Source organism: Falco punctatus (genome assembly GCF_963210335.1).
Source record: "Falco punctatus genome assembly, chromosome: 17".
NCBI classification, from domain to species: Eukaryota; Metazoa; Chordata; class Aves; order Falconiformes; family Falconidae; genus Falco; species Falco punctatus.
Genome location: NC_137597.1, coordinates 2,019,519 through 2,044,996, shown reverse-complemented (window position 1 = coordinate 2,044,996; position 25,478 = coordinate 2,019,519). Strand labels below are relative to the sequence as shown.

The following is a 25,478-nucleotide window of genomic DNA, read 5'->3' as shown; positions in this document are numbered from 1 at the left end:
CACAGCGGGGCATTTCTCCCCCGTTCAAAGGCAGTGTGTGTAAGGAGATGCTTTTGTGCACACCCAGACGTGCAGACACATATTGCCAGGGCCAGGGGAACCATAGCTCCGTTCTTGGGATGACATTGGCTCATCAGCTGATGGGAAGTTTGACACAAAAAACCCTCTAAAAATAGAGAAGCTCTGGCAAAAGCAGCAGCCCCTCAATGTGCATCCAGCACTTTATGCTGAAAGCTGGCTCCTGCATGCCAGGGACGTAGGGCTGGACTGACCCGCAGGTAGCTGTCTGACTTTCTCCCCTTTACAGATTTGTCACATTCCTCAAGTGGAATAAAATCTGTTATGGGCCTGTAATGCTGTCGTGGTCCTTCGAGGCTTGTTCATGCTCCTTTCCTGGCTGTTGGGATGTGGATGACCAGGATAATTGTGCATTGTGGACATCCATCCCCACAGCTTCCCTGCAAAAAGGAGGCTGGTAGAGGAAAAGGCATAGAGTGAGGAACCATTCCAATCCCCTGCTCTCCTTGGGTTGAGTTGGACACGAGCCTCATCCCAGTAATTAATCAGGTAAAATGTTGTACAGTCCTCCTTCCCCAATTAGCAGTCCCAGTGGTACCCACACATGAACATGGCCATGCTGCCAGCCTCCTCGGAGGGCAGACGCCCTCCCTCCCCAGGCTGTAGGGAGAGCTGGGGCCAAGAACAGCCAATACCAGCCTTACCCCAGGGCTAAGCTCTATTAATTTGGGTGCAAAGCCCAAATGAGGTGACTTTCATGCACCATTTTGCCAGTGTACCTCTGCTTGTGGGATGAGCGTGGAGCAAGGATGTCCACACTGTGGAAAGCCAGATGGCCTCTTGACCACGATGTCAATGGCAAAATCAGCCACGTGGCCACATCCCTACCCCAGCTGCTGGCAAGGTACTGAATGAATTAGTAGGTGAATTAAGAGATATCAATGAAGGCAGGGAGGGAAGAGCCCTGCAGCCACTCAGGGAAGAGAAATGCTGCAGGGAATGGCCAAGACATAAATCTGACAGGAGCAATGATGGGATGGAAATTTATCCCAGCTGCAAAGGAGAGACTCACTTACCACGAGGACACTCCGCAGACCCCAGTCCCGGCAAAGCAGTGGTGCCTCCCCACACCCCATGGAGGTATTCCAAGGGGCTGAACCCACACAGTGCAGGAGGCAGAGCAGATTTACCCTAGGCATCACCCAAGGGCTAATTTTCTTTTTGCTTCCCCCATGGTTGAGCTTGCGCACAGGTGGCTGGGGCAGTTTAGGTAAACCCATGCGCTACTTTGCTTCACTGCAACCTGCTCCTGTGCACAGCTATATCCTGTTACATGTGTTATATGCTATATATGCTGGAGGGTGTCCAGAGAAGGGCAACAGAGCTGGGGAAGGGGCTGGAGCACAAGTCTGCTTGTCTTCTGCACCTGCTGCCTTCAAGCCTTTTGGAGCAGGAAGTGTGTTCAGCGAGCAACAGGCATGGGCGAGCATGCAGGGGTGTGCACACACCAGGGGCATGCACATGTGCAGCAACATCCATGCATGCAGGGATGTGCACATGAGTAGGAATGTGCATGGGTGCAGGGATGTGCAGGAACACATGCAGGAAGCTCCTGCCCAGGGTCAGCTCCCCTCAACACAAGCATCTTCTCATTTCTGTACCACCTCAAACTGTGGGATTTTCTCTGTTCTTCAAAAGCAACAGAGAATCACCCATTCCCACACATCTCTTCCCCAGGGAGCCCAGCTGCAGCTGCACACACAAAGATGCTGTCCCTGCAGAGCGCAGCTCAGCATTTCCTAAGCAGACCTTCACGTCCAACCGGTCACTTTTAAGGACCTTGAGGATGTCAGTGTGGACAACACTCTGAGCACATCACACACTTTGCTGGTGATTTTACAGCAGTGAGGGCAGACTGAAAGCAGCCCTTCGGCACTGGATGTCGGAGAGGTCCGAGCTTGCTTGCAATTAGCAGCAAAACACCACCTGTGAATCTCAACCTTTCAACTGTGTTTGGTAAAACTACATAAATGCTACTGCCTGAGTTTAGAGGGCCTTAACTGATGGGATAATCATTGGGTAGAGGAGTGAGGATGTGAGGAGACAGCTGGTGAGCTGAGAAAACAGACACTGTGCAGCTCTAGCCCTTTGCTGAGTATTTTTAGTCCCGCAGGGCTGCCAGGCACAGACTTGCTGGAAGCAGGTTTGTTGCCAGTGAAAACGTGCTTGCTTTACTATACCCCCCCAGCCAAACGATGCTTTCCCCACTCTTTGGGATGGAAAACAGAACAGTCATGCACTGCCTGCTTGGAGAGGCCGGTGTGCAATGATGGTGCCCAGACATGGAGCAGCTCATGGAAAGCAGAGGGGGTTTTTTTGCCCTTGAGCTGATTATTTGCTCGGCATGACTCCGTAGCAAGCCTGTGGGATATGCTCAGTCCCAGGGAGCACCCCAGCTTTCCCTTTTCCACCAGAGCGAGAAGCATACCCAGCATTTATCCACATACAAAACCGCCAGTGCATTGAGGCAGACAGGCTTGCATTTTTTCTCTGAACAGCTTCACTCTCATCTCAGCCCTGACAAGAGAAACTAAAAAACCTCCACGGCTCTGTCAGCAAGATCATCACCCCAGCAGGCAGCTGGCAAAGAGGGTTTAACGCACACCTTGGAGGCAACAAGCTCATGGAGATTGATCATCCCATAAAAACGTCAGTTTGATCTCTTCTGCTCCTAGAAAATCCTCATCAGCTGCCTAACCTGGCCTCAAAAGAGCAGCACAGTCAGTGCAGCAGAGCCCACACCAGTACCCATTGCTTGCAGCTCACCAGCATGTGGACAGCTTCCCCTCCACCAAACCAGTCGAAGATGGGGTCCCAGCATCCTGCACTGACCCCTTCCCAGCCAGACCCAAGAGGAAGAAGGAGGGTGATGCCCTTCTGCTGTTGTTTTTTCCTTGCAGGACTTCTTTTTTTACCTTTTCTTTGTGATGCTCTGTTGAAAATGATTACATGGACAGGCTGTAAAAGTCTTGTATCCTGACATTTCCAGTGTTTCTGCGGAGAGCACCATGTCCTGGCATAAGTCCTTCCCACCCTCGTTGAAGTCAGACACCACCTTGGAGCAGCCAGGACATGTTGAGCCACCAAATCCCCATGGTCTGCCCTGGGGAAGGTCAGTCCTGACCCATCAAGCTGTGAGACAGCTTGTGGATGGCAGAGCAGGAACATCCTCAGCATCTCCACCAACCCACAGGGCCCGCTTTCCATTTTACCCTTGGTGGGAGATGTGGTAATTAGAGGCTGAGAAAACTGAAATTATTCCTGCACGCAAGACAAAGAGGGTGCTGAAGTGCCTTGGCTCAACAGTGGGAATTGCCGTTTTTAAGTGCAGAGCCTAGAAACGGAAATTTTCACCTGCAACAAGTCTTGGAGATGCCTTGGCCACATGCTCATGCGGGCCACCGGCTGAGATTTCACCTCCCCAAGGTGCTTCTGCCCTGCAACCACAGGACAGCTGCTGCTTGTGCCACGGCGTCTAGATGGGGCTTATCTGCATTGGAGATAGCCAGCTGAGCTCCACGCATGCCAGGAGCTCCTCACATCCCTCTCCAAAGCCCCACAGACCCCGAGGGCCTCTCTCCATCCTTCCTTTCCTCCCTCTATCCCTATGTTTGGGCACAGACCCTTATCTATATACTCTACAGGTTTTTTACAGTTTTACAAGCCTGGATCTGAGCAGCCCCATCTGCAAACTCAAGCACCCTGGCTTCTCCACTCTGGGCAATCCACAGGGAAAAAGCTGCATTTTGATAAGAAAACCAATTGGCAGATACAGCCTCATCCCAGCATCTCTCCAGAGTCCTTACATTACTCCCAGGATGTACTGTGGCCTCTGGAGACCTCCAGTCCCCTGAGAAGGATAAGGAAGATCCAATTTACCATGGGGCCCATATGGTGATGGTGCCTCCACATTCCCTAATGCAGCCCTGCCAACGGCAGGGTACCGCACAGATGGTACCTGGCTGATGCCAGAGACAACCCGTGGCCAGGACACCCAGGGATAATAAGGGAAATGAGGTATTCTAGATAGAAGTAAGGTGCCAATTTTTAGCAGCAAATGATCACATACTAAAGGGTAAGATGGATTCACAGAGGGAGAATCACCGCTGCAGAGAACTGTGCTATGGAAGTGATTGAGACCTGAGAAAAGATGTAGTGGTGCCTCTTCTCTCATCCAGGCCTGGGAAGTCACCTGGGGTCCCCACACCCACAGCAATGTGTCCTTTGCTCCCCAGGGGACAATGCCCAACTTGTCCCTTGCTGGAGATGCAACCCTGGAAGGACAGGACATTTGGGCAGCGTCTCCAGCTTTTGGACCTGTCTCAGAGGTGGCAGGGAAGCAGCGGGTGCACCTGAAGCATGGGGAAAGAGGAGACTGCAAGCAACAAGAGACAGCTACTCCCAGTATCTTACCTTAATGGGCACGCTTCTGCCCCAAAGGCTTGCTCCAAAACCAAAAAGCGGTTCCCATCCTCAGCCCTTGCTTGCTCCAAGGCGCTAAGCCAGAGGAGAAACCAGGAGGAAAAATGTCCAGATCTGGCTGTTTCTTTGCAGGGAGAAGTAAAGTGTTAGTATTCAACCGATATTTATACTTCCCAGTGGGAGGGGAGGCATTACACACAACTTCCAGTGGGTATTTTCAGAAAGCCACCTGCTCCTCGCCATTGTGCAGAAACACAATTGTTCCACAACAAAAAGCTTGTCAGACGATGAGCTGAAATCTCCGTCGGGTCCTCCAGCGCAGATATGGGGTGCATAGTGTGGAGGATGGTGAACACCCCTAACAGAGGTTGGCACCTAACTTTGTCACGTATACCATTTTACAGGACCGTGACACCCCTTGGAAAATGTTGTATCAGTCATGTTATGGTTCCTGACTCAGTTTCCCTGTTTCCAAAATGTGCTACGTGTCCTCAGCTGACCCCAGAGAAAGGGACGATCTCAAATGCAAGGAGGAATCTGGCATGGCAAGGTTCTGCTGGGGTAAAGACACATCAACACACAACCCCCCTGCCTTGGCACTTTGGGGTGACATGACAGACAGGGATGAGCCTTGGAGGGGTTCCAAAGCAGATGATCTGTCTGACAAGTGGGAACCCAAAGCCTGGCCCAGAGACTCAGCAAGCCCAGGCACACCTTTATCTCTGGGTTTGCAACAGACAAAAACACAACAAAGAGGAGAGAGGACAACAGGTCTGAAGATGCTGCTAAACCCACGAGGATCCCAGTGTGGCCAGGAGCTCATGTGGGAGCACAGCAAGCATGCTGGTGAAGCAAGCGAACATGGTCACTGTAACAAGCCCATGAGCTGGACTTCACCCCGCTGCAGACCTGCCCCAGCAGGCAGAAGGGGTTACCCCAAACCATCAGAAACACAAACCAAATCCCTCAAATCCTGTCACCACAATCCCGCCCCAGTCACCTGCACCGATACTGTTTTGTAGCGGATTTCTACAGAAGTCCAGCAGCATTGCTGACACGACAAGGAAACAGCGATTCCTTCAATGGGTGAGTGGTTGGGAAACCACTTTGTGCTGTGAGCCAGACTCCCTGGAAGGGAGGAGAAGGATGTGCCTGATGCATGACACTGAGCTCACATCCCTCTTCCAGGATGTGGTCTGCACTCAGATCTATCCATGGAGACAAGAAGGGGTATTAACAGCAACCGACCCGACACAAAAAAGCCACAACACTGGTTGCAATCATTTCCTTTTTCAATAGCTGGTCCACTTGCCGTCCCTGTACATGCACGTGGCTGTTTCGTCCTTTTTTTCTATAACTTTGCAACCAAACCCTATGTCCTTTGCTCTGTTAGGACAAAGCCTTTGATTTCTGCCTCTTTCAAGGTTAGTTTAAACAAGCAGCAGAGGCAAATGCAATTGCCACAGCTCTTCTGGAAGCAGCATGTCAAGGTTAACTAGTCCCTAGAAGAATCTCCAAGCTAAGCTGAGCACTGTGATCCCAGAAATTAGGCTGGTTTCCAGCCCAAGGTGGATGCAGACTCCTTTGAGAGAGGACGGCACAGAGAAGCAGTCTACAACTGGGGGGAGAAAATCATGTGCTTGTCACAGAGGCGGCATTGTTGCAGAAGCCCCCTCACCTTTGGGAAAGTGAGGGTTTGTGCCTCAGTTTCCCCAATAGCAGGGCATAACCTCAACCATCGCTGAGAGTCAGAGGATGGCTGGTGATTTTCCATGATTTCACTTGAGGTTTTGCCACGGGTACATCCCTCCCACCCCATGACACTTTTGATAAAGAGTTGTTTCATCTGGGAGCCTAACGCCCTGGAGCCGGGGGCCCTCCTCCTCGCTGACAAACCAGTCCCTGCCCTGCTTTAGTCACACACTGTGAGCACTTGCTGGTGCTAATTTATTCACTGATGGGGGAAGTGTCACCAGCACGCAGGGGGGCTGCTGAAATCTGCACTGTGGGTGCACCCGAACCCTGTGAAAAGATGCAGAGGTGCCTCTTCACCCACCCCAGCCCTGGTACCCACACTACAGCAGGCAGCTTGGGCTTCTGTGCCCAGCCCAGGGAACACACAAGGCTGCTGCCTGTAAAGAAATCCCACAGCCAACACCATGTGCATCCTAATGCAGTGGCTGCTCGCCCTAAGCAGCTTGCATGCCTCATCTGCCCAAGATTCAGGGTTCCCACCACGTCGCCCAGCTTGCTGGCATCTCTTTCACACCCAGGAACATCATCCGCACCCTAAGCACGGCCCTCCGTGCAACGAGCCTCAGCAACAATAACTGCTCCCACATATCAGCTACACACCTGCCCATTTCCCATTATAAAATTTGGACACCAGCTCCATGAGTGGTGGAAAGGGAAAGCAGCTCAGCGACCTCCCCAGGACCCAGCGTAGCACCTCACTCCCTGCCCCGCTCAGGCAGGTCTTAAGCATTTTGCCGCTATCATTCACTGGACCACAGGTTTTGAGTGGTGTTGAGGAAAAGCCCAGGGAGGTAATTTGGGGAGCCAAAGAGGCAGACTGGGCTTTCAGTGTGAAATTTGGGAAGTATTAGAGGGTGTTCACAGCCACAGAGGACAGACCAGGAAAATGCCTAGTGCTGCTGGCTCCAGTTTGGACCATGGCAGGCTTGGGAACACATTTCTGCACCACACTTAGAGTGGTTTCACAGCCAACACAACCTGAAAGGGAAAAACAATGGTCCTGCAGCATGACCCGTGCCATGGGGGGGCCTCCAGAGCTCTGCAACACACCATCAACCACTTTAGCACACAAGCAGAGATAAAGGCGGTAAGACCTGCACCCCAAGCCTGCCTCATGCTCCCCATCCCACCTGCAAGCAATCCAGGGACTCTCCAGATGCATCAGGACATTGCTTTCCTCCGTACTCCCAAAACACCGGAGGTTTTAGTCCTTCCTATTCAAGAAGAGCAGTGACATCTTGGCTTGGGCATTAGATGATCCCAGCCAGAGGCAACTTAGATGGTTTTGGTAATTCAAGAGATGGGGTGGAGTGGGGTGTGTGTCCCCCTTGTATTCATCCCTTCTGCTTTCCCTTTATCGTGTTAAGTAACTTTAGCAAGGTATTTAATCCCTTTTCTGATGGCGCTGCTAATTACTAAACAGCTGCAGACATGCCCTGGTGAGGAGCGGGATACCAGCGTGACTCTCAGCTCTGTGCAGCCAGGCTCTCAGGATGTTCGGGCCAGATCCAGCACCAGAACAGCTCTGCAATATTCATGGGGAAAAAAACCTCAGACATACTCCATGCATCTCCACTCCTGCTGGGACACGTGGGTGGATGGGATCTCTGAGCTGTGGTTGCTCAGCTCTTTAGGGCAAGGCAGGATTGCAGGGTTAAATCCCCACCTGGTTGAAACCTGCTCTTCTTTCCAATCATCCTCATGCCGAGGATAACCACAGCCTTCCCTGGCCAAGTCATGGTCCTTTGGCATCTTGTCTGTCCCCCCACATGGTTTGGAAGGGGTGGATGAAGCTGGCAGAGGAGAACAGAAGACAGGACTGGTGTCAGTAAGGAGCATGCAGAGATGGAGACAAACTCCAGCACAGCTCCCATGCACGCCCAAGCCAGGCTGGAATAACCCTGTTGCCACTCACACGGTGCCTGTGCCCATCAGGACCCGGGCAGCCGGATGCCAGCTCCCGGCGTCTCATCCCTATGGTTCATGGCAAGTGACAGGACATGGCATGGCATAAGCAGCCGTACAGGGACATCTGAGGACAGTGACATTTAAAAGGTGGCCAGGGGCAAGGCACAGACACTAGAGCTCTGTCTGCTTCTGCCTAACCCACATCGAGCAAGTCCACTTATTCAACCCACCCTCTTCGTTATGCACAGTTAGCCACACAGCCTCCAGCCAGAGCAGCAGGAAAGCACCAAGTGCCAGCCTTGGTCAGACAGTGCTGCAGAAAGGCTTCTCCTGCATTCGTCTTGCATTTTTAAGGCTTGTTTCTTGCAAGAAGGAGGTTCTGGTGATGATTCTGCCCCTGCACATCCTCAAACACCAAGAAGCAGAAGACTATGTTCCCAGCTCACTGCGCGAGTGAGGCGGAGGTCCTGAAGATGATGTGCTTTGAGAACTGAGTTGAGAAGGAAAATATAAGTTGTCTCCTTTCAGGAGAATGGTGGAATTAGTCAACCATCTGGAGCTTATTCCTCCTAGATGTAGTCCACAAGGAAGACAAAAGGGATATTTAAGTCCAGTTCCCTCCAGAGATCCCAAGTACTGGAGGAGATTGGGAAGAACAAATCAAGCTTTTTGTGAATGTCACGAGCTGTGTTAGACCCAGCAGGGAGCTTTGAGCAGAGTACCTGAGGGCTTCACCCAGCTCCACCAGCCCTCTCCTTCCTCTCTCTCTTCATTAACTAGCACCCCTGTCCCCCAGCTAATGACCCGCATGGTTTATGGGGCAGAAAGGCCATGTCCTGCAGCCCAGGCAGATGGAGCAGGACCAGGTGGCCTGGAGGGCAGAGCAGCCACGGACACCAGCCAGCTCCCTACCCAGTGTGGTCCCCATCCCAGCTGGGAGCCTCGGTGTATCAGTGGGGAGAGACAAGGGTGCCACCGAGTAACCATCCCCTTGAGATGTCCCCAAGGCACCCAGGGGTAAGTGAGCATGCTCCAGCCCATGCTATCACCATGCCATTTGGTGACCCTCTCACCCATCCTGCCTGCAGTGGTCCCAATGGTACATGCCCAGCACTGCCTTCATCCTTGTTCCTCTGCACCAGCACATGATCTAAGGATGCTGAGCACTGTGCTGGATAAGCAGAGAGACCAGCCAGCGGAAATACAGTGACCCAGCACTGTTCCCCTGATTTGGGGGATTTGAAAAAAACAGCGTAAGCTTCAAATTGAGGGAACTAACACAAAATAGCTCCAGAAAGCGTGGGGAGTGTCGTGTCTGCAGTGATGCAGCAGTTCTCTGTGTCAGCAGAGCTCTCGTCTGAGCATTTATCGTCACAAAAAGCAGCACTGGGCATTAGTTCAGCTCAATTTCCAACTTGTTCCCTCTTAAAATGTCAGTTCTGTGGAGCTAAGGTAATGCAGTGAGCTCTGTGTCCTTGCTGGTAGCACTCAGTGCACCCCAGGCAAAGCCTCATGCCTGGCACCGAGAGCCCCAGCAGCTTGTCCCCTTGTTCCCACTGTGCTTCCTGCAAGGTCCCACAGTGATGGCCAGCTCACCCAAGAAGACCACTAAGGTGGTGGCCCCAACCATGCCATCATCACTCCTGGCCTGTGTATCCACCCATCACCTCCGAAGCACGTCCAAGAAGCATCCACCCCTGTTACGCCCATCGATGCAGAGTGCCTTGACACAGCACTTTACAATGGCCCCCAGCACTTCAATGAGCTCCTGCACAAGCTGAGCTGAGCAAGCGGCCCTGTGGCCATGCACCGGTGCCAGGGATGATCCCCCAACCCCCCCCAGGAGGAGGCGAGAGCTGGATTTGGCCAATCCATGTGAGATATCACGAGGAGAGGGGGGAACAGTGTTTGCAGCTCAGCAGGCTTTTAGAGAAATTAAATGTAGGTAATTACACTCATGCACAACTGGCTGGAAGAGATGCAGGCATGGTGGTTTCCACCCTGTCTGTCTGGTTGAGCAGTGCTCCTGTGAGCACTCAAAAAACCGTGGTGGCCAGGAACCTTGAAATCCCTGGAGGGGGGATGAAGAGATGGGGATGACCCAATGCTTTGGCAACACATCTGCTGCCTGAGATGACAATGGCATGCACTATTAAAAGCAAGCAGCATATTAAAGCTCACAAGCCACCAGGATGCACATAGGGTTGGGAGTCCCTCTCCACACACAACTCAAGCACAACAGCTGAGCCAACATTTTCTAGAAGGTTTAGTGACCGTTTTGCAGCTAGCTTTCGATTTCTGGCTCCTTTTCAACATGATTTTGGACCCTGGGCATCCTACAGTGCCCTGTTCCTGCAGATGTTAGACCAAGCAGAACCCAGCTCCACTGGCACTGGCTTAGGGATGATTCAGCCCAAAGCAGCCTGTCCCTGGGATCCACCACATCACTGCTGCAGTGCCAGCACCACGCTGCTGCGATGCTGCGCTCACTCCAGGGCAATGTAGGGGGAAAAAAGTGTCAGGGTTGGTGGGATGCTTACCCCAACAGAAGTGACTCCCTGCCTGGACTCCCATGCTGTGCCCTCCTCCCACCTTACCAAGCTCAGATGATGACTGCAGCCACCAGCCCACCTGAGATGAGCCAATACAGGGGCATTTGCCAAGTGATGCTCAGGACATGCACACCTGATAGACAGAGCTCCCTGACCTTGTCCCTACTAGGTAAATGCACTAATTTATCTTAACCAGTTTTGGAAGGGGCCCTGGTTTGGACAGCTGCAAGCCCTTCCCTGCCAAAATAGTGATTCAGTGCCAGCTTGTCTGAAGCGATGCTTGCTGCTGGGTTTCACTTTGCTACCACCCACATCAGGACCTTCAGTCTACACAGACAGAGCAACAATACCTCCTTGACCCAGAAATCAACCCAGTGCAGGAACTCAAGGATTGAATTTACTCTCAACCCAGCATCCTGAAAATGGGAGGTGGGATTTTTACGCATTGTCCTTTGCAAAGGGCTTGGCCCTGCTGAAGGACATGGTGGACTTCAGGCTTGACTAGCCTCAGCCAAAGCATTCACAGCACCTCTGGGCATGCACAGGTTAAACCCACCTTGTATATCTGCCATCGTCATGGCACAGTGTGAAGTGCTGTCCAAAGACCCTCTCTCCACTCCAACATCACAACCACACCTGCCAGCCACCTCATTTCAGCTCAGTAGAGCCACCTCCACCTATCTGGACCTGCTGAGATCTGACACCCCAGGACAGCTCAACGGCTGGGTTCATATGTAGCAACGCAGTGCATCCTTACAGGCAATGCAGCACACAAAACCTCTCCCAAGGTGCTCCCACTCGAGATGTAGAGTCAGCCTGAACAAGACTCATCTCTCCCTACAGCCAAAGCCACCTTCCTCCCAGGCAGTGGGTCCCCATGGCACCTTTGCAGGTCCAAATCCTTCCATGCATGCAGTAGGCATTGATATGAGCCCACCTTGCTCCTAGATCTCAACAGACTTTCAAAGAACATTGGCCAAGCCTGAGGGCTGAAAGAAGATAAGGACCAAATCTTCCAGAGATATGGAGGAATCTAGTTCCCGAGGCCCAAGAACTGAATACTCACCCAGACTGGGCCTCACCATCTCCTCTGCCTTTTGAGAAGCACATGACCATCCTCTAGCTGTGTCTAGTCTGGGGAACATGGGACAGGACGACACAAGAGGGTTTCTGGGTCAATCTTGGTCTCGTGACAGGGAACAGATGGGTTTTCTGGTGGGACTGATGTTCTGAAAAGCAATTACACATGAGGACATCCCCAACAGACTATACTGTGCTCTGGCCCAGAGCCCAAGTCATCCTGGGTTTGGATTTTAATTAGCCCGGTTTTGGTATCTGTTCTCTACTTCCCTCCAGATAATGATTTAATTATTACAGACATGTCTTCAAATTAGCAGCTTCCTCAGTGGATTATTCAGCTGGGATCTCCTCAATTAGAGAGCCCATCTCACCACCATCAAAAGAGAGGCTGGAGAGAACAAAGGAAAACCGGAACCCTTCCTGGAAAGAGAAACCAAGCACCCAGCTCCTAAGCAGGGGCCACTGCCAAGCCCTTCTCCTACATTTATCCATGTCTCACAGTTGGTTAAGAAACCTAGCTCCAAAACACACCCCAAACGTCTGTATCACGCATGACCACGGTGGCATCAAGGCTGGTCTTGTCTTCCCACCATCAAGCCTTCCCACTCAGCAGACCACAAGTATGGCCAAGCAAATTGTCCATGAGCCGCGACACAGAGGCACTGCGTCCCCACTAACAGGATTGCACATTTGGGGATCTGCTAGGAGAAGGGATCCCGTGGGGACCTGGTGAGGACCCTGCTCATTGCTAGGCTACAAGTGCCCTTCTGCTCTCTGCCGGCTTGGTGCCACCCAGCAAGCCCCCCACGCTGGGAAGGACCACAAGGGAGAAGGGAAGGCAGGTGCCTGGTGGGACCAGGCAGAGAGTGAGGCAAGGCCCCCTACAGCAACCCCCATCTCCTCTGGCAGTGGGACTAGGCAGGGGCCATGCTGAGGTTCAGCAGGGCTCCAGGCCTGAGGGACAAAGGCTGAAGAGAGAACAGCAGAAAAGGTTGCCCAAAATAAATACCAAATGTACATGGAAAGTGAAGGACATGGCACAGCAAGGGTGAAACCTTCCAAGTGCAGCTCTACAACACAACTTGGTGCCAATGAGCAGTAACTCACCCACAGAATTTGCCCGCAGCTAAATTGCCAAGCAGACAGGTTGTCTCTCCACTGCAAGGCCTGGGCACAGCATCTCCATGCTGCAGGGCTTCAGCAAACCCTCCTCCCTAGCCTGGCACAATCCTTCTCCGCAATCTAGACTGGGAAAAGTGGGAACACACTCATAAGGCACCCCATCTCTTGTTGCAAATGGCAATGAGCTCCAAGGACACATCAAGAACCACTTTGGTCCTTTTCCACCAATGCACTTGAACTACCGGCGACACATTGTGCTTCTCCCAGGACCCCCAAGACTTCCCTCGCCAGTTAGTGCTACAATCCCCATGTTACTACCAGGGAACCAGATTTTGCAGCAGCCACTGGCAAAGCTCTACCGCCTCTCCCTCCTGTAGCATGGACAGCAGCAGAAAATCTCCCCTGGCTCCTCTGTCGCTGCAGTTCACACTCCAACAGATTAGCTTAAACCAGCTGCAGCTCCTGCTGCTGCAGGAAGAGCCCTCGAGCCACACGTGAGGCTGCAGCTGAAAACACAGCCCAGTTTTCTTGAAGCACAGACTAACACCCTGTCTGTGAGCTTAGAGCGACTCTCCTCCTCTGGTTCCCCTCCTGAACACAAGAAAAACAGCTGGACCGCAAAAATAGCCATGCAGTGCAGCCTGTTATCCCAGCTAAAGGGCTTGGGGATACAGCCTCGGCACCCCTTGTGCTCTGAGTGGGATATGGAGCCCTGTTCTCTGGGCAATGAGCCCCAGTCCACTGCACCACCATGGGCACCTTGCACCATGCCCCTCCAGGGCACGGCCTGGCTCTGTCCTCCCTGCCAGCCACCACAAGCCCCAGCATGTTTCAAGCTCTCCACCCCATCAGATTTGCTAAGGGAGATCAACAAATTTGCGAGCAAGCGTGGGGAGAAAAAAGCCCTGACAACACAAGTTCTTTCGTTTCATTTCCTTAAGATACCAGGCTAAAGAAGATGGGAGTGGAAGCGACACACAAGAGAAAGAGGGAAAGATTTTCATTAACCTGATCAGACCTCCTGCAATATGATAACAGAGGCAATAACAGACACCTCCCCCTTGGCCGAAGACAAAGAAAGGTTTCCTAGGTATGAAGAAGAGGAAGAAAATTGGAGTAGAAGAAAGGAAATGACTCAAAAATAGCTGAAATGTCAGATGTTATTAAAAAGCCTCCACCCAGAGAGAAATAATGACTGATGAGAACAGGGATATGATGGGGGAAGCTGAACAGCTGGAGAACAAGTGGGATGGGGAGCAAGCACCTGAGAATGGCTCTGCTCATCCCTGAAAGCCACCCTGGTGACTACAGTGGTGGGCTGACTTCTGGAGGTGTGCCTGGTGTGACCTGTGAGAAATTTAGGATGCTTTTGGCTGTGACAGCAAGGAAGGCAAGAGCAGCTGCAGGAGACAGCAGCCCCAGGCCAGCCTCACCCCCCTGCAGACCAGCAGGCCCTCTAGGAGCTGCCGTTAAATGCCTCCATATTTTGAAGCATCCTTCACAGAGGCCCTCATCCTGCTCTCCGGCCACTCCTGGGCCATGCTGCCACTGTACCACGTCACAGGGTCCCTGCTCTGACTGCCTGAGGAGCTTTCTCAGGGTGCTTGCAGCACCATCAGCACAGCCACGAACCCAGCTGCCAGAATCCCAAGCAGAAAAGCAAAGTGAGCAGTCCCTCTGGCATCCTCTGCAAAGGGTCACCCATGCCTTCAGCCCCCTACGGACCACCCCACCCTCAGAGGAGCTGAGCCAGAACATCTGCAGCCAGGGTGGAACAGAGCCAGGACCGCAGCCTCCAGCTGTAGCCGGCAGCAGCTGGTGCCTACGGTGCCTACGTTAGGCAAGCACAAGCACGGCCTTGCACGGCCCCGGCTTTTTCAGGCTGCTGCGGTGACAGCCAGGGAGAGGAGTGTCTGGGCTGTATCAGTGTCACGCAGCATTGCGGGCTCAGTGGCTGCCGCTCCAGAGCAAAGGTAGCTCCATCCCAGCCTGGGAGGTTGAGCTGAAGTCATGCTGCTCTTGCTCTTCCAGTGCTGACACAAAGCCCCTTTCCTGCTCCCAGCGCGGGGGCAAGCTGGCGCTCCCCAGCTGATCTGCCTCTCCAGCATCTCACAAGCAGCAGCGTGAGGAGTTTTGCAGGCAGGAGCCGCTCAGATTCCCCGCAGCAGCCTCCCTTCTTGGCATCTCTCTCTATCACTTTCCCAGCTGTCTGTGAGCTGCATTTGCAGATAACATCCTTCTGAAACCCCTCAGCAGAGACCTCGATGTGCACACACCCAGCTCCCACCCCAGCTATCCGCAGAGGTAGACACGTGCGTGCTGAGCCTTGCTTTGGCTCCACATTAATATGCATATGATATGGCCGGAGTTGCTCTGAATCTGACAATATTCGCTTTTTGGAAAACAACAAGAAGCAAGAGTCCAACTGCACACATCTCCCTGCCGGAGCAAGGCTGAGGGCAGCTGGGAGCCAGGAGCTGCAGCTGCACAGAGGCCAGACTCTTTCAAACCCAGACCATCATCTTCAGAGGAAGACAGAGGCGATAAAGCTGTCCCAGCAGCCACCATCGCCTTCTCCTTAACAGCATCCTCCTATCACCACCAGTCCGGACCATCTCTCTCCAGCCAGCCTGCTCTGGTTACTGGTGTTATTACCACCTGTCCTGTGCCCATGACTCCTCACAGATTTATGAAAGCTTTGGGCACTACCAAGTGCACTTGGCAGCTGCCTCAGAGCAGATCAGCCTCAAACCAAGCCAAGGGGGGATGGAGAGGGGCAAAAGAAGACCATGAAGGTCCCCAACTGCCCCAAAGACCTGGACACTCATCAGCATCTCCCAATCATTTGGGGATAAATCCTGCTAAATCTCATGCTTTTGGGAGAACAGGCTCAGGCAAATCTCCAGCTCACCAGTGACTAGATTGTAGCTGCCCCATGGTCACTCTCCTTGTGTACACACTTGCATTGAAGGAAAGAGGGTGGAAAAAGCTGAGGGTGAAGGCAGTACATGGGAAAAACCTTCTACTTCCTTCCCCACAACAGGTTTTTTGCATTTTGAGGCACACCAGGTCAGCACACGTGGAGCCTTGGAAGGAGAAAATCTGGGCACTGAGTGATGGATGACCTACTGCATCTTGGTCTGATAGACCAGGGTGGCTCTTCCTGGTAAGTCACTACACTTGTCCCCACCTGGGGCAGTGGCAGTACCTGCCTGCCATCTCCAATGGCTGGATTTCCTCCTACTTGCAGCGGAGAGCTACTTGGAGGAAACCAAGTAGCCAGTGTCTGCCAGCTATGCGGGGCTGGTAGCTGGTTTCCTCACCTTTTAAGCCTCCAAAACACACTTTTCTTCCCGCCCGCCCCTAGACTGAGGGAATTATCAACGCTTGTGTTCATGGCCTGACCATATTGCAGCAGGGTGTAGAACTCCCAGCTACCAGCCAACTCTGTTAGCTGTGTGTGCCTCAAGCCTGTGCTCGCCCACTGCTCCAGGAAGCATTTACAGCTCAGAAATTAACTCCCCCAGCAGTGTAAGGGTTTATTGCATAGAGATGGAAAGAGGAAAATCCAAATACCTTCAATCCAAAGTCTCCTAAGAAACACATCCATTTAGAGCATCACTCATGTTTTATAGCCTCAGCACCTCCCAGCTATGCTGAACCTCTTTTCACATCCATTGCATCCAGCACGGCTCCAAAATCCCCCAGTCAATGCCACAAAGCCAGTAAGCCAGTTTTCCACTTCACCCCAAGATCACAGCACATGTTATTAGCCCCTGGCTTCATTTGTAGACCAACAGATGAGCTCTCCCTGCCCTGCCAGTAAGGTCAAGAGGCTGAAATATGCTGAAGAAAAAAAGCCTGCTTGCTTCCAAGTTACACACCAGTCTGCCCAGTGCCCTGCATGAACTGCAAACACCAGCATGCCCTCTGCATCACCCATTACAGAGAGACCCAGCTACTCAAACTGAAGCAGTCAGTCCCCTTCCCTGTATTCCACATCTCAAAGCCAGACATGCAAATGCAAATTATATATTTACTGCAGAGGATGTAATAGACACCTGGGGCACACACACGGAGGGTATAACAGGAACGAAGTGCAGTACACTGTGTTATCAAGAGCTCCTAAAGTGGGCAGGTACTTGAGCACAAGAGCATCTTCATGGGCAGTGTTGGGGAGACGGGTCTGTTCACCTCTGCTCTCCTCACCACAGGGACAGCTCAGGGGCTTGGAGGGCTCCCGCGATGGGCTGGAAGGGATTTTGGAGTGCCTTTCCCATGCCCCGAGATGGCCAAGCACACTTGGCCTGCCCTTCCCTGGGAAGGTCACCAACAACAATGGCATTTTCTCTGGCGGTCACTGAGGGTCCATCTCTTTGGTGAAAGGATGCGTTTTGCGGGGTATTTTGCTTGATGCTACATCAGGGATGAGTTTCCCCACCTGGACCCTGCTTCCCTGAACACTACTGCACCCCTGATTAACACATTTCACAGCACAGAGAGTAAAAGTAATAAATGTTCATTTACCCCAAAGATCGACACAGCTGCTTCATTACTTAAAGACCAGATTTCAAGAGCAGAATTTCACCCTTTGTAGCATAACAGATGTCCTGCACTGAGCCATGCAGCAATACTTAAATAAAAAATGGTGGCTGTACAATAGCCAAGTCATTTGAGAATTAAAGCGCTGGTATTTTTAGGCAGCAGGAGTACGTGTGGGAGAGATCTCAAAGTGCAGGCTGATGCCATTTACTGCAGGGCAGTTAGAATTAGATTTATTGACGACGTGTGATTTGAAAGCGACACCAGCGCTCATGAAGAGCCACGCGGTGATCAGCAATGCTGAGGCTTATTTCAGCTTCATTTTAAGAGACAAAATTTCTTTACATACATGCAAATATGAAGGACACGCAGAACGAAAGCCATTTCTACTTGCAGAGATGCTCTCATTGCCATCTCCAAAAATGGCCACTGCAAAAGACTTGTAACTAAATTAACTAGAAGCAGATGATCAAAAAGGGGAAAAATGCTCTTTTTTTTTAATATGGCAGCCCCAAAGTGTTGGTAATAATCAAGTGATTATCATCCAGGTTTTGATGCTGGGAAGGAGGAAAGAGAAGTCTCTCTTCATCAAATACTAGCTGCTCTCTGGGTGTCATATCTGGATACCAGACAGGTAACAGCAGCAAAGCAAACCCTTTCTGGACCTGGGCTCAAAGGAAACACAGCTCTGATCTAGAAAGATGAGCCTTCTGCCTCCAATTAAACACTTACTAGATTAAAATTAGTTAAGTCATATTATTCTGCACATGGCAACTGGAGAGCCCAATCCTCTGGAAGGGTTCAGGGAGGTGTCTCTCCAAGGGATGCTTGCAGTGACCTTAGAGACCTCGTTCTGTCCCCCGTGTCTCAACAAAGCTTGCAGGCACCTGCCTCCAGGTGCTGCGATGCTGGGGAGGAGTGAGGGCAGCAACTCTCCAAAGGCAGATGGGAATCTCCAGGACTTCCACTTACCCACAGTCTAGCACAGCCAAGTTTTCCAAGTGGCAAAGCAGCAGCCAACATTTGGTTTGCTCAACAGCTCCATGGGTCCTTTAGGGGCTTGGGTTCACAGCTCCTCTGCCCTCACAAAGCTTCCCGCAATCCTCCCCAGCCTGCCTTAGCCAAAATGCCTGGCTCGCTCTCACCATGCAGGCCTGGCCCTGCCTGCCTCCTCACTGCAGGAGATGTGGGGATCAGGTCCCCCTTTGCTCATGCCAGTAATGCATCCATGGCTGGACATCGCCACTGACGTCCCCAGACATGCAGCAACTACCAGGGTGGCACAGGGACTGGATCTCTGCTGCAACCAGCAGCTCTGCAGGGGGATGCAGCTGACGGAAATGCCATCCTCAGCTGGGGTAGGAAACACATTATCGGCACAATGGGATGGCAAAGGCACCGTCAGCACTATGTCCCAGGGATGCCCACCCTGGCCGACCCACACTAGCCCTGGCCAGAAATCAGCTGCGGCGACACCAGGAAGCCCCATGGAAACAATCTCTTGTGCATACACAGGAGAAAAGCAGTATCTGGCTGTGCCGCCCTCACACTTCATTCCCACCACCCCTTCCTGAGAGCAGAGAACTCAGCTTTGCAGCATGCCAGGGGAAGCAAACATAACAAGAAGACATTCAGCACTACAGCTACCTCATCCTGCAGAGAAACTGTCCAAGACGCTGTGGCACTTTCCAAGCCTCAAAACGATGCCGTGTTCCAATGAGCCTTGAAATGCTGCCCTGTGCTCCCCAAACCTAGGTCTCACCCAGGGAGACCCACAGTCTAGCTGGGTGCTCCCTTGGATGAAGCAGGAATTTCAAGCCACAGTGCTTTCTACCACCCCAGGGACACAAGGCTCAGGTCTGTCCCTGAAGGACCAAGGACAGGAGGGTGCAGATCCTGTAATTCCCTGGCTGTGAGGCTGGCCTGACCTGAGCTCCCTGAGTGGGCTCGCAGGACAGTGAGCCATCAAGGCGCTTTATGAGAGCTCACTCCCCCAGATAAGAACATCATCTTGCAACTTCACCCGGAGAAATCACACTCGCACAAGGTACTTGCAGGTTATGTGGGACAGTTTGGGACCAGAATAACTTCCTTTCCTGGCTGATCAGTGTGTGAATAAATCAGCCACAGCCAAAAATAACCTCTGGACCTTTTCTGACTCCTTCCTGCAAAGCAGTTTTGGAGGGATGCTAGAAAGAGGCCAAGATCTAGTTAGTACAGCTGCCAGACACTGAATTATGGGGCAGATTAACTGGATTATCGAGGCTGTAAACTTTGTACAAGCCCATCTCTTTCCCCTCACTGTCTGCAGCCCCTGGCACCATGAATTTCTGCAAGGGGAACAGCAGTAGGCACCACCACCAGACCTATTTAATTCATGCCTAAGAGCTTCAGATCAGGTTTATGACACCTGTTTTAATGCCACAGCAAGGCTACAAATATCTTTCCTGATTTTGGAAGCCAGAAAGGCCAGGCTTTGGCAGGAGAGGATCTGTTTGAAGATGTACTGCACTAATGAGACTCCCAGAAAGGTGAGCGCTGGGCTGGAAGCACGGCCAAACATTCCCCTTTCCCCAGGCTCCAGCTATCTGGTGTGCAGCCCAAGAGATAGCCTACCTCTTGCCTATCAAACCCCTCAGGGCACCACGCAGCAGCCAGCCCTGCAACAGTGCGTTTCTTCTGTCCCAGAAGATCAGCTGCATCACAAACAACGCTAGCCAGGGAGGTAAAACCCATTCGTAATTATGGAAAAAATTCATTTCTACCAAGAAAAGGTGGAAACAGGAGCTTTAAATCAATGTGCCTGGTGGATGGGCAGCAATTTTGGGAGTGGGTCCCTTCCAGTGCTGTGCCATCCTGCCCTGACGATGGATCCTCTCCCCTCTGGGATGCTGGATGGAGAGTCCAGGCAGGAGAGGATCCTTCCCTGCTGCACATCCCCGCGGCACAGCACTCGCTATTTAAAGCTATTGGCCGCACGTTGTCAACGTCTCACCTCCCTGCAGAGGAGCTGGGCCCATGCCCCAGCGTTTCCTGGCCTGACACTGCCTCCCTGACCCCCAGCATGCAGTGGCAGGGGCTCGGCACAGCTGATGCTGCCTGGGAGGCTGCAGGGGAGAGGGGCATCACACAGCAAAAAACCCTGGGAACTGCCCGCTCCTGGAAATTGGTCACAACAGACAGGAGGATGGGGGAAATGAGCTCTCATTCGCCACTTGCTTTTTTCTTCTTTTTTTTTTTTTTTTTTTTACCCCCCCGTTTGTTTTTTTTTTTAAATGCAATTAAAGGCAGCCACCCAGCCGGTACTTCCTCGCGCTTGCCAAGAGAAGCGTGGCAGAAACTGAAAACCGGGAGCTGAAAAAAAAAATATCTATCTGCATTTCAGATAAATTCCAGCCTTGTCAGTCCTGCAGGATTACAGTGCTGGAGACAGCGACCCATGAGCTGATTTAAAACACCAGGGTAGAGATTCAGGAAAGGAAGGGCAACTTGGAGGACACAGGGTCAGCCCCCTCCTGGCCAGCGACTTTTGGCCCTGTCTTTTGGAGAAGGTTTGGCACCCAGCTCCAAGATCCCTCCACCTCCCCACTGCAGGATGGAAATCGCTGCACTGCCAGTGCTGCACAGGGGCTGAGGGGCAGGCAGCGTTGCTCTATGCACAGCTTTGCACATAAATGAGAGAGAGAGAGAAACACCCACTTCATTCCTTAGGGCATCCTCACCGCACAAATTAAATGGAGGGCTTTACGATGTCCCCACAAGGATTTTAACCCGCTTGACCACAGCCCAGAAAAAAAATCCAATTATATCAGCACAACTTTTTTTAGCAAAGAGCCTTGAATCATTTTTCACTACTTCTACTCCAGATGGGCCCAAATGCGGACCTGTCCCCCAACACTGCAGTTGTTTCATGTGATATTTTCCCTTCCAAATGCCAACTCGTGTGAGCACACCCACACGTGCACCCACCTCCAAGCCTTTTGGCATCATTTGCTCTGAGAAGGGCCCTTTAAGCACTGAAAACTCCCAACCACATCCCTCAGGAGCTTGGTCAGGGCTTGGACCCACTTGTGGAGCCCAGGCCAGAGCCCTCACCCTCAGTCAGGACCATCAGTCACCCCCACACTTGGTGCTTGGCATTTCACAGAAAGCACCTGTGAAGTAGGGGGTTGTTACTGCACTTTACACCTCTCTGGTAAGAAAGCTGGGCAATGGACTCAGAGCATCCTTCCCCTCCAGCTACCAGCCCGGAGACCTCCCAGCTCACTTTTGGGAATCACCTGGGAAACCTCAGACTCACCAAAGCATTCTTTAGGAAGAAATTAATTGTAAAACAAGGTTTCAAGGTTTGCTAAAAAAATCCAGTATATGTCTGCTTGGCTGGAAAACATGAAATGGCAGTGGGCAGATACTCGCGCTGAAGTCATTCCTTGTCCCCAGAGAGTGGAGACCTCCAGAAGCATTTCCAGTTGGACCCAAGTCTGGGTTCAGCACCCTCTGAGGTTTCAGGGCTGCCTCCCTCAGCTTCAGCGCAAACTCCCACCTCTAACAGAGTATTTAGGCTCTCTCTTCACACTGACTCACGGCCATGATCTCCCCAGCCGGCACACCACGATCCCATCATCTGCCCAGCTCGCACTCACTCAGCCTCCTTCTCCTCACACTACCACACTTGTGCCTGTCCCTATCCCCCTGCACCCCAGCAGGAGCTGCCTGAAAGAGCAAGGCTTGAAAAAAAGGGCCCTCAAAAGATACAGGCAAGGAGGTTTTGAGGGTGTTTTTTACTGGCAGCACGTTCTTAGACAATTGAGACAGGCAGGAACCCAAATCTCCAGCAAGATCAATCCCCGAGCATCTGCTCTTCAACTGCTGGCGAGCATGGAGGCACAGCTGGACCAAGCCACTGGTGCAGAGCAAGACCTCCTCGCCCTCGCCATGAAGCCAGAAAGCTGCACAGAGATGGACAAGCCATTTAATCCCACATCAGCCAAGTCACAGCTGAGCTGGCCACCCTGAAAAGCCAGATCACCAGTCCCACCATCAATGTCTCAGAAACCTGCCAGTTTAGCGGCTCCCCATCACCCTCCAGCTGGTGATATAAGTCCCAGCCAACCTCTGGTCTGTCTCCTTGAAAAGAGATGTAGGAGAAGCAAGCACCAAAGCTGGGAAGTCATCTGTGCAACTGAACACCTCTGGGTGCCACGGGGACAGCACCAGCATCCTGTGCTGGCAGCTCCCTGACAAATCTCTAGGGAAGTCCCCAGAGATCAGTCCTGTTTCCCAACCAGCACTGTCCTGAGATGCAGGGAGCACCACATTGTGGTATCCCCAACAGCACAGATACCTAAGACTCCCAGACCATCAGAGCTATGAAAACACTGACTTTCCACCTCCTGGGCAGGTTTCTGGGCAGCACTGCAAACAAGAAACTCCTGAATCACATGGGCACACTCATCCAGGTACCAAACTCCAGCTCACACCTTGCCTCTGTACCAGCTCACGCTCGCGAAGTGGCATGGTGGTATCAAACCCACCAGGAAAACTTCATTCCAGCGTATGAGCAGATGGTGGCAAACGAGCTTAAATGAATACTTTGCCAACCCTGACTTGGCCAAAACCAGGGCGTCCCCTGAAGGTTTTGCACAGCTTTAACAAAACCCAGCTTCCTAAGCCAATTGCTGTTATAATGATGCAATTTAGGGGATAAACAAGCCCTTAAAGGCTGGTTATTCAGGAGAAAATCATGGTGTCTGGAGGCAGCTTGCCACAGCTGTGATGAGATGGCACCAGCTGACAAGTGGATGGGAACCAGTATGAGCACAGCTGGAGCTAGCCAAGCTGGCTGGATGCTCACGGGGCTGGTCCAGCCCTGAGCACAGTGGGCATCTGCCCAGTGCCAATGTCCAGGCTGGACCAGCTTGGTGAGCATCTGCCCAGTTCCGAACTGGACCAGCTTGGCGGGCATTTACCTGCTACCAAGCTCCAGGCTGAACCAGCCCCATGAGCATCTGTCTAGCCAGCATCCCCATGAGCTGGTCCAGCCCAGAGCTCAGTGCCAAGCAGACACTCACTGGGCTGATACAGCCCAGAGATTTGCACTGGGTGGATGCTTGCAGGGCAGATGCTCGAGGGTTGGAGACAGTGTTCAGGGAGGTAGGGGGATACAGTGTGGGGAAATCAGAGAAGCAGAAGGCCAGGGTAGGGCCAGTCTTACCAAGATGCCTTCCCCCCCTCCTCACTGTAAGGTGGCAGCATGAAGGGGATGTGGGGGGGGTGCAAAAGGACAGCTTGGGACCATACTGAGGGGCTTCCAGGGGCAGAGAACAGCTGAAAACCCCTCCCCACTCCTGAGTTACAGGAACCACTGCCCCCCCCCCCCCCAAATCACGCAGCCTCAGGGGAGGTGGATGTGCCCACCCCTTCACCCCTCCTGCCTGCACACCCAGCGGGGATGGGGGAGCACATCTGCCTTCTCAGCCCCCTGCCTTGTGGCCAGCTGTGTGTGTGGGGTGAGCAAACCCTTGGCTCAGATGCCCAGCCTGGGGGTAATGTCAAGGGACAGCAAGTCCCCCTACAATCCAGATAGGGGGTGAGGATGACATCCCTCCAGCTCAGATGTAACCCAAGGGAAACGGAGGAGCTCAGCACACCGCCTGACCCAGACACCCCCTCCAAGGGGTAAAGGGGTGGGAGACAAAGCACCCCCCGGACTGAAGCAGCCCCTCCCGGGGGCCAGAGCATCCCTGCGGGGCACGGCAGGCCAGAGCATCCCAAGCCCAGCCCCACCCGGGGGACAATGGGGAGCAAAGCCCCACCAGCTCACCCCCACGGGAGGGCGCAGAGCATCCCTTCGAGGGAGGGGGGGCAGAGCATCCCCGAGAAGGCAGAAAGGGTAGAGCCTCCCGAGTCCAGCCCCACCAAGGGGGCAGAAGCGAGGCTGAGCATCCCCTACCCAGCCCCTCTGGGGGACCACGGGGGCAGAGCGTCCTCCGCCCGGTTCCGCGTGGGGCGAAGCATCCCCCTGGGCAGCATGGGGCCGCCCGGCCCCGCCCGCACTCACCGACCGCCGAAGTCGCTGGAAGCCGCCGCCGCCACCGCGCCGCTGCCTCCCGCTGCCCGCCCCGCCCCGCCCCTGCGTCAGCATCCCCGCCTGGCCACGCCCCGCTAGCCACGCCCCGCGGGGTGAGGTAGGGGTCGGGGGGCTGGGGGGACAGGAACCCCCCTGGGAAGGGCATAGAACTCTCTTGGGGGGCAGGAACCTCCTTGTGGTTTAGTAGCCCCCAAGGGGGCAGGACTCTCCTGGGGGGCTTGTGTAGCCCTGGGCGTCCCCTCCCTCCCCCTCCAGCTGCAGAGACCCCCACCGTGTGGGAGCAAAGATGGGCCAGGCGGTGAGCCCCATGCTCTGCCACATCCCCTTCCTCGCCATGCCGAGGCCCAGCTCTGAGCTGCGGGGGGGAACAAGGCACATCGCCCCTCCTGGTTTCGGTGGCAGTGGATGTGCGAGGCTGTACCATCGCCCTTGGCTCCTTCCCTGGTGCGGGTCCCTTGCACCCTAAAATGGGATTTGAGACAGAGGCTGCCCAGGAACTGCAGCGGGAGCAGCTGAAGGGCTAACCCACCCCAGCATCCTACCCCACACAGGGAGACATCGTTAACAGATAAGTGATTAATTTGGGGCCCCTGAAATCACAAGATGCCACTCCTACCCTCACACAGCCCCAGCATCCAGCCCTCACCAAGGAGCTCTTCTCAGCGAGGCAGCTGGGAACGAGTGGGATCACCGGCACCGTCAGGGAGCGGCACCAGTTCCATCATCTCACCAGGCTTTATCAGGGACATTGAGCTCATTCATCAGTATTTTTGCTGGAGAACTTTGGGGAGGTCTCAGACAAATACCCTCAACCTGCTAGGGGAGGAATTGTGCTGGATCTGAATCCCAGCCAGACTCGGAAACAACTGGCTTTGTATTGCTTCATTAACATCCTGGTAAAATTTTATCTGTTTTCCACATGCCAGAGT

At 53.1% G+C, this 25,478-nt stretch overlaps 1 protein-coding gene across 18 annotated transcripts in view; it reads right to left on the bottom strand.

Annotated features, from left to right (window-relative positions):
• PPFIA4 (PTPRF interacting protein alpha 4) overlaps positions 1-25,478 on the bottom strand; it is a 59,342-nt gene extending 33,864 nt beyond the window's left edge. For 13 of the 18 annotated variants that reach the window (XM_080367064.1, XM_080367065.1, XM_080367057.1 and 10 more), the window contains exon 1: positions 1-25,478. This exon is cut by the window's left edge and continues 1,278 nt beyond it. The gene's annotated coding sequence lies outside the window, so the exon portion shown is untranslated. The other 5 variants (XM_080367049.1, XM_080367061.1, XM_080367060.1 and 2 more) reach the window with 5 other exon arrangements.